The sequence below is a fragment of the Mustela erminea genome, chromosome 2 (assembly GCF_009829155.1).
Source record: "Mustela erminea isolate mMusErm1 chromosome 2, mMusErm1.Pri, whole genome shotgun sequence".
Taxonomy (NCBI): domain Eukaryota; kingdom Metazoa; phylum Chordata; class Mammalia; order Carnivora; family Mustelidae; genus Mustela; species Mustela erminea.
The window spans coordinates 91572205-91582227 of NC_045615.1; positions in this window are offsets into that span (position 1 = coordinate 91572205).

Consider the following 10023-nt stretch of genomic DNA (forward strand, 5'->3'; position numbering starts at 1 on the left):
AAGTGACTTAGCACAAATAGAAAGCTATAATCACATGTTGAAATAAAAATGCAAAGAAAATGTCATGCACTCCTTTGCTGTATTTAAGTGTAAGTGTTTCACAGAAAATGAAATGCTGGCATTAACATCATCAATGTGTTTATTCTTGTGAAGAGTGAACATCTTAATGTCATCCTGAATAAATAATGTGGTTTGCGCTGAATTGATCTCTGAGGAAGGTATACGGAATGTAGCTAGAGGGGTCTCATTTACTCTGGTGAATAAACTTGCATTCATGTGTGGGTGTCGTATTTATATGCAGATGAACTGAACACCTGCAATCTTAAAAATAAACCATAAACTACTTATAAACTTTGCATTTAGTGTACTGCTATATGAATATACTCTGGGGGAAAATCATCCATTAGAAACTAATATTTTGTTATTAATTTTTTCTAGTATACAGGAACATAGAACCTCGCAGGATTCAGAAGAATGGTACCATAAGGGTTTATGTATAAACTTTCTTTATTTTCTTGCTTAATTATTGATTTAAATCTAAATACTACATTCTCTAAGAATGGCACTGATTAAATTGAATAATACTGATTTTTCTAAAACTTTAGTGAAACGTTAGTGGAATGGCTCAGAAGAAAGGAAAAACCAGTCTTCCAGGCCTTTGGATTCAATTGTAATAGTCACCATCAGGTAGTGATGGAAGTCAAATAACCATGGAATATTTTTACCTCTGATACTAAACATAGGGACTCTGGTTATAGAGGCACCCAAATTATAAATGATTTGTATATAACAAGACATGCTGGCAAGACTTGAGATCTATTGCTATTCATATTTGGAATTGGTTATATTCCACATCCAATATCTACATGAATTTAATGCTTAAGAAGATGCTAGCAAACTTCAATTTCTCTCTCCCTTGTGTCTACATATTGATTTATATCTGCTAATTTACATAATCAGCTGCAAGGTCCTTTGAAGATAAAAGAGATTTGGATTCAACCCACAATGAAGTTATATCATATAAAACATTTTTCATGTGAACCCAAACTGACCTCAGTTACCTATACTACAACATAGGTCCCTGTTCTGATGATTGAAATTCTACCAAGAATAAGAGAATAAAAAAGAACCAGTGAGGTTTATAGTCCCAGAGTTAAATGTTATCTAGTCACTGGGTCATCATTTTGGGGATGGTGCTGGTGGAGATTTGAGGTGAATAACTATGTCTTTCTGTTTGTGTCAGTGAGTCTATGAATTAAAAGGAATTCATCATTTATAGCTGTAATTTTGACTGTAGGGAATTTTGCTGTGGAAGCTTCTTGAATGTGTGAAACACAACCCTATGGACTTTCACCCTCTCACAGTAAAGGTAGCGGTGGTGTGTGTTCATAATCTCCTGTCTTGGGAAGGAGAGAGGAGCACCAATGGCGCTCATTTCCACAACATCCTGAAGAAGCATACATACAAGGGACAATTGCAGCTCATTAAGAGTGACAGTGTCCTGGGCTCATTGTACTTTCAAGTCTCTGTTGGGGAGCTCATTTTCCACCACAGTCAAAGTTGGCAAAAAACTGCTAGTCTCATTCACAGAAATCTTGGAGATTTCCAGAAATTTGAAGGCAGGATTCCTGGTTAAGGCTGACATCCCTAAAGTCAATCAGGTAGAAGATCACAGCATAGATTTGGATTATTTTGGTAAGATGTAGCTTCTTCTACATCCATAAACATGAAACTTGGGGTATGGAAGTTATCCATAAAAACAAAAAAATTACCTAATTATTAAAGTGAAGAATGTTTCTTTCTAAAGCCCAAGCAAAATGATATTCTGCTTCATAATTCTGAGGAACTAGTGAATGCTTGACTTATAGATGGATTTTTCTTCTTGCTCATATCTATGAGTACTTCTGTTGTTTGAGTGTTTTAACTTAGAATTTGAATTTTTAATGTTATTTGAATGAAGACCAGTTTCTGTTCCAATTTAAATCTCACACATTGTTTCCCTCTTTCCTTAACTTCCAAACATCAGTTGAAGATTCTAATTTCCTTTCTGAGACCTCCCAAACTGAAGATCAGAATATATAGCTGCTAAGAAAAGGTTGATTATTTGCCTTTAAAATGCCATTAATATAGTGGCATATTAGGCATATATGATATAGATCTATCTAAAGAACTTATTAAAAATGTCACTAAGATAGGGGCACCTGGGTGGCTCAGTGGGTTAAGCCTCTGCCTTCGGCCCAGGTCATGATCCCAGAGTCCTGAGATTGAGTCCCACATCAGGCTCTCTGCTCAGCAGAGGCCTGTTTCCCTCTCTTTCTCTCTCTGTCTGCCTCTCTGCCTACTTGTGATCTCTTTCTGTCAAATAAATAAACAAAATCTAAAAAAAAAAAAAAACAAAAAATGCCATTAAGATAAATAAAGGATTAGAGATAAACATGGGCACAGAGAAGCAGAACTGAGGAGACGTGGGCTAACGGAGCTGGAAGAAGACACAGCTCAGGACAACACACTCCAGGTAAGAGAACTGAAAGAAAACCTCCCTGATGGCTAGTGATGATGAACATTTTTTCATGTGTCTGAGAGCCGTTTGTATGTCTTCACTGGAGAAGTGTCTGTTCATATCTTCTGCCCATTTTTTGATATGATTGTCTGTTTTGTGTGTGTTGAGTTTGAGGAGTTCATTATACATCCTGGATATCAACCTTTTGTCTGTACTGTCATTTGCAAATAACTTCTCCCATTCCGTGGGTTGCCTCTTTGTTTTTTTGACTGTTTCCTTTGCTGTGCAGAAGCTTTTGATTTTGATGAAGTTCCAAAAGTTTATTTTCGCTTTTGTTTCCTTTGCCTTTGGAGACATATCTTGAAAGAAGTTGCTGTGGCTGATATTGAAGAGATTACTGCCTATGTTCTCCTCTAGGATTCTGATGGATTCCTGTCTCACGTTGAGGTCTTTTATACATCTTGAGTTTATCTTTGTGGATGGTGTAAGAGAATGGTCAAGTTTCATTCTTCCACATATAGCTGGCATAGCTATATGTAGAAGTTTTCCAGTTTTCCCAGCACCATTTATTGAAGAGACTGTCTTTTTTCCATTGTATATTTTTTCCTGTTTTGTCGAAGATTAATTGACCATAGAGTTGAGGATCCATATCTGGGCTCTCTACTCTGTTCTACTGGTCTATGTGTCTGTTTTTATGCCAGTACCATACTGTCTTGGTGATCACAGCTTTGTAATAAAGCTTGAAATCAGGTAACATGATGCCCCCAGTTTTATTTTTGTTTTTCAACATTTCCTTAGCAATTCAGGGTTTCTTTTGATTCCATACAAATTTTAGGATGATTTGCTCCAGCTCTTTGAAGAATACCGGTGGAATTTTGATTGGAATGGCATTAAAAGTATAGATTGCTCTAGGCAGTATAGACATTTTAACAATGTTTATTCTTCCGATCCAAGAGCATGGAATGGTCTTCCATCTTTTTGTGTCTTCTTCAATTTCTTTCATGAGTGTTCTGTAGTTCCTCGAATACAGATCCTTTACCTCTTTGGTTAGGTTTATTCCCAGGTATCTTATGGTTCTTGGTGCTATAGTAAATGGAATCGATTCTCTAATTTCCCTTTCTGTATTTTCATTGTTAGTGTATAAGAAAGCCACTGATTTCTGTACATTGACTTTATATCCTGCCATGTTGCTGAATTGCTGTATGAGTTCTAGTAGTTTAGGGGTGGAGTCTTTTGGGTTTTCCATATAAAGAATCATGTCATCTGGAAAGAGAGAGCATTTGACTTCTTCATTGCCAATTTGGATACCTTTTATTTCTCTTTGTTGTCTGATTGCTGTTGCTAGGACTTCTAATACTATGTTGAACAAGAGTGGTGAAAGTGGGCATCTTTGTCTTGTTCCTGATCTCAACGGGAAGGCTGCAAGCTTTTTCCCATTGAGGATGATATTTGCTGTGGGTCTTCCATAGATCAGGAATGTTGCCTCTATCCCTATACTTTGAAGCATTTTAATCAGGAATGGATACTGGATTTGTCAAATGCTTTTTCTGCATCGATTGAGAGGACAATGTGTTTCTTCTCTCTTCTCATATTAATTTGTTCCATCACATTGATTGATTTGCAAATGTTGAACTATCCTTGTAGCCCAGGGATGAATCCCACCTGGTCATGGTGGATAATCTTTTTAATGTGCTGTTGGATCCTGTTTGCTAGGATCTTGTTAAGAATCTTAGGATCCATATTCATCAGTGATATTGGTCTGAAATTCTCCTTTTTGGTAGGGTCTTTGCCTGGTTTGGGGATTAGGGTAAGGCTGGCTTCATAGAAAGAGTCTGGAAGTTTTCCTTCTGCTTCAATTTTTTGAAACAGCTTCAGGTGAATAGGTGTTATTTCTTCTTTGAAAGTTTGAGATCTGTCAGGTTGAGATATCACCTTACACCAGTTAGAATGGCCAAAATTAACAAGACAGGAAACAACATGTGTTGGAGGGGATGTGGAGAAAGGGGAACCCTCTTACACTGTTGGTGGGAATGCAAGTTGGTGCAGCCTCTTTGGAGAACAGTGTGGAGATTCCTCAAGAAATTAAAAATAGAACTTCCCTATGACCCTGCAATTGCACTCCTGGGTATTTACCCCAAAGATACAGATTTCATGAAAAGAAGGGCCATCTGTACCCCAATTTTTATAGCAGCAATGGCCACGGTTGCCAAACTGTGGAAAGAACCAAGATGCCCTTCAACGGACAAATGGATAAGGAAAATGTGGTCCATATACACTACGGAGTATTATCCTCCATCAGAAAGGATGAATACCCAACTTTTGTAGCAACATGGATGGGACCGGGAGAGATTATGCTGAATGAAATAAGTCAAGCAGAGAGAGTCAATTATCATATGGTTTCACTTATTTGTGGAGCATAACAAATAACATGGTAGACAAGGGGAGTTAGAGAGGAGAAGGGAGTTGGGGGAAATTGGAAGGGGAGGTGAACCATGGAGACTATGGACTCTGAAAAACAATGTGAGGGGTTTGAAGTGGCGGGGGTTGTGGGAGTTTGGGGTACCAGGTGGTGGGTATTATAGAGGGCATGGATTGCATGGAGCACTGGGTGTGGTGAAAAAATAATGAATACTGTTATGCTGTAAACAAAAAATTTAAAAAAAAAAAGAAAACCTCACTAAATATTGATTCTAGTGTTGAAAATGAAAAGGTTCTGAAGGGAACTAGTAGACTAACCCATGAAGATAACTGGCTTCAGAGATGAAGTCAGAAAGTATGGCTATGCATGGGTATATGGATGAGCAGGAGAAATAATGTGTATATCTGAAGGCTCAAATTCCTATGAACTAAAATTAAAATTAAAGCTGTTACCCTCCTATGTTCTAGTCTATATAAATATATATAAGCAATTAGAATTTGGTAATAAGCATAAAGTAAATTTACAGTATAAAGGAGCTCTATATAGACTGGTGAATATTAACTCTATTGTCTGGATATAAGTAATATTAAAAATAAAGGTGACAAGTGACAATAGGAATTACTGTCCCTATATAAGAGAATAGAAGAAGATCCTTCCATTTAGAAGCTATTCATATAATTATAGGGTCAAAATGTATAAATTTAGTATGAAGATTCCTTTTACTATAGTGTCAAAGAACTTGCCAGAAGTATCAATGTAAAGTTCACACCAGTGAATATTACCAAAACAACTTTTATAACATTGAGTAATTTTTTTTAATAATACATTTTAAAGCTGAAGTTAGACTTCAGTGTGAGATAGGAATCCATCAAAATCCTTGAGGAGAACGCAGGCAGCAACCTCTTCGACCTCAGCTGCAGCAACTTCTTCCTAGAAACATTGCCAAAGGCAAAGGAATCATGGGCAAAAATGAACTAATGGGACTTCATCAAAATCAAAATTTTTGCACAGCAAAAGAAACAACCAACAAAACCAAAAGACAACTGACAGAATGGGAAAAGATATTTGCAAATGATAAAGGGCTAGTATCCAAAATCTATAAAAGAACTCATCTAACTTAACACCCAAAGAACAAATAATCTAATCAAGAAATGGGCAGAAGACATGAACACGCATTTCTGCAAAGATATCCAAATGGCCAAAAAGTGCTCAACACTGCTTGGCATCAGGAAAATACAAATCAAAACCACAGTGAGATACCACCTCACACCAGTCAGAATGGCTAAAATTAACAAGTCAGGAAATGACAGATGCTGGCGAGGATGTGGAGAATGGGGAACCCTCCTAGAGTGTTGCTAGGAATGCAAGGTGGTGCAGCCACTCTGGAAAACATCATGAAGGTTCCTCAAAAAGTTGAAAATAGAGCTACCCTATGACCCAGCAAGCACAGTACTGGGTATTTACCCTAAAGATACAAATGTAGTGATCTGAAGGGGCAGGTGCACCCAAATGTTTATAGCAGCAATGTCCACAATAACCAAACTATGGAAAGAGACTAGATGTCCATCAACAGATGCATGGACAAAGAAGATGTGATATATATATATATATATAATGCAGCCATCAAAAAAACCAAAATCGTGACATTTGCAACAACATGTGGAGCTAGAGGATATTACGCTAAGCTAAATAAGCCAATCAAAGAAAGACAATTATCATATGATCACTCTGATAATGAGAAATTTGAGAGGTAGGGTCGGGGGCTCTGAGGAGGTAGAGAGGGAAAAAAATGAAACAAGACAGGACCAGGGAGGGATATAAACCATAAGAGACTCTTTTTTTTTTTTTTTTTTTTTAAAGATTTTATTTATTTGTCAGAGAGAGAGGGAGAGAGAGCGAGCACAGACAGACAGAGTGGCAGGCAGAGGCAGAGGCAGAAGCAGGCTCCCTGCCAAGCAAGGAGCCCGACGCGGGACTCGATCCCAGGATGCTGGGATCATGACCTGAGCCGAAGGCAGCTGCTTAACCAACTGAGCCACCCAGGCATCCCCATAAGAGACTCTTAATCTCAGGAAACAAACTGAGGGTTGCTGGGGGGGTGGAGGAGGGCTGGGGTGGCTGGATTATGGACATTGGGGAGGGTATGTTTTATGGTGAGTGTTGTGAATTGTGTAAGACTGATGATTCACAGACCTGTACCCCTGAAGCAAATAATAGATTAAATGTTAATTTTTTTTTAAAAAAAGTTTTAAAATCAATTTTGGGGGTAAACATGATATTGTCATGGCAGTAATATTTCTTTTATTCCTGATATGCCTGAAAGTTTTTTCAAATGCATATTGGTCATTTGTATTTCATCTTGACATTGTCTGTTATATATATTTTTTTTCCATTTAGATTTTCATATTTAGTTACTGTAGCAAATAAATAATCATTAAAGGTTAGCATCACTGTTTTTTGACACTGTTTTCACTTAGCAAATTGTCTTGTTATTCTCAGGCAACAGGGCTTAGAAGGATTCAAGAAAATGATTGCTAAATTACTCTCCATAAGAAATGAACAGTTAGCCAGGATAAGGTAGGGCAAAGAAAAGAGGAGGGAGGAGTAAGGAGAGACTGAAGAAAAACGGGATCAGAAGGTTTGAAGAAAAGGTAGGAAATAACAAAGTTCCAGTGCCAGGATGACCAAAGACTCTCAAGGATAGACGTTTCTCATATTCACAGCTTCTGTTGCTATAATGAATATCACTTCTATGGACCAAAAGAAAATAATATAAGTCCCTGAAATTTTGCATACTATTGAGGGCAGCATTGGGCTTACCATTAGAAGCAGGATTATAACTTTAATTATATTTTTATCATAAAGAGTAACCTCAGTTGACCTCCAGGTTGGTGTAGTAATTAAGGTTCTGGAATTTCACTGCCTTGGTTCATGTTCTGGATTCCACAATAACTAGTCTTATGAACTTAATCTCTCTAAAACTCATACCATCTATCAAATGCAGATAATATTGGTACCTATATGATAAGGTTCTTAAGAGGATTTAGTGAAATAATCCTGGTAAAATCCTCAGCTCATGCCTGAAACAAAGTAAACACTCATTAAATGTCAATAATTATTCATATCTTTCTTTGTACATGTGTATATTATGTAATTAGGAACAATGAATTTGTCACAGAATAGAATTTTGTAACCTCTCTTTTCCACTAAACATTTTGTGTTTTTTTTTAATTTTATTTATTTATTTGACAGAGAGAGAGAGGGATCCTGAGTAGGTGGGGGTTCGGGGGGAAGCAGGCTCTCTACTGAGCAGAGAGCCCGATGTGGGGCTCAATCCCAGGACCCTGAGATCATGACCTTAGCTGAAGGCAGAGGCTTAACCCACTGAGCCACACAGGCACCCCTATTCTGTGTCTTTTCTATGTGCTTTTTTATTATGTTTACTATTTGTATACTGCAATAGAATTTAAGTTCCATGACAGTAAGCAATCTTTTTTTTTTTTTTTTAATTTTTTATCCCCAGGGGTACAGGTCTGTGAATCGCCAGGTTTACACACTTCACAGCATTCACCAAAGCACATACCCTCCCCAATGTCCATAACCCAACCCCCCTTCTCCCAACCCCCCTCCCCCCAGCAACCCTCAGTTTGTTTTGTGAGATTAAGAGTCACTTATGGTTTGTCTCCCTCCCAACAGTAAGCAATCTTAATGTATTCAGCAATGTATCTCAAGATTCTACAAAAGTGCTTGACACAAAATTGTTGCATCATATATACTTTTGAATGTAAATGCTAACATAAACTAAAAAGAAAAAAAAAAAAAAGACAAGAACAAACAGGCACCACCCAGACACAAGGGATTTAACGTGTCCAGTATACACACATATGCTACCAAATCATCCCTCCTATCCCTGAAGAGAAAAAGACTATCTTGAGCCATTTATTCTTATAAAGCTATTTACAAGTTTACTACACATTATTGTATTTTTTTTTAAAGATTTTATTTATTTATTTGACAGACAGAGATCACAAGGAGGCAGAGAGACAGGCAGAGAGAGAGGAGGAAGCAGGCTCCCTGCTGAGCAGAGAGCCCGATGCGGGGCTCGATCCCAGGACCCTGGGATCATGACCTGAGCCGAAGGCAGAGGCTTTAACCCACTGAGCCACCCAGGCGCCCCACATTATTGTATTCTTAAACAATAAATACTATACATTATTTCCCTATCTGAAAACTTTATGATACTTGCTTTTTTAAATTTAAATTCATCAATCAACATATAGTGAATTATTAGTTTCAGAGGTAGAGCTCAGTGACTCATCAGTCTTATATAACACCCAGTGCTCATTACATCTTGTGCCCTCTTTAACACCCATCACCCAATTACCCCATACCTCCACCCCGCCCCCCTTCAGCAACCCTTGGATTATTCCCTATGATTATAAGTCTCTTATAGTTTGTCTCTGTCTTGGATTTTGTCGTTTTATTTTTCCCTCCCTTTTTCTATGCTCCTGTTTTGTTTCTTAAATTCTACATATGAGTGAAATTATATGATAATTGTCTTTCTCAGATTGACTTATTTCACTTAGCATAATACCCTCTAGTTCCATCCATGTCATTGCAGGCAAGATTTCATTCTTCTTGAAGGTCAAGTAGTATTCTATTATATATACATACCACATCTTTTTGGTCCATTCTTCTGTTGATGGACATCTGTGCTCTTTCCATAGTTTGGCTATTGTGGTTATTGCTGCTGTAAACATTGGGGTGCATGTCCCCTTCGGATCACTGCATTTGTATCATTGATGTATATACCTAGTAATGCAATTGCTGGGTCATATGGTAGCTCTATTTTTAACTTTTTAAGGAACCTCCATACTGTTTGCCACAGTGGCTGCACCAGCTTGCATTCCCACCAGCAGTGTAGAAGGCTTTCTCCTTTCTCTGTATCCTCACCATTTGTCATTTTCTGACTTACTAACTTTAGCCAATCTGACCAGTGTGAAGTGGTATCTCATTATGCTTTTGATTTGTATCTCCTTTATGCCAAGTGATGTTGAGGATTTTTTTTTCCATGTGTCTGTTGGTCATTTGATGCTTGCTTTAA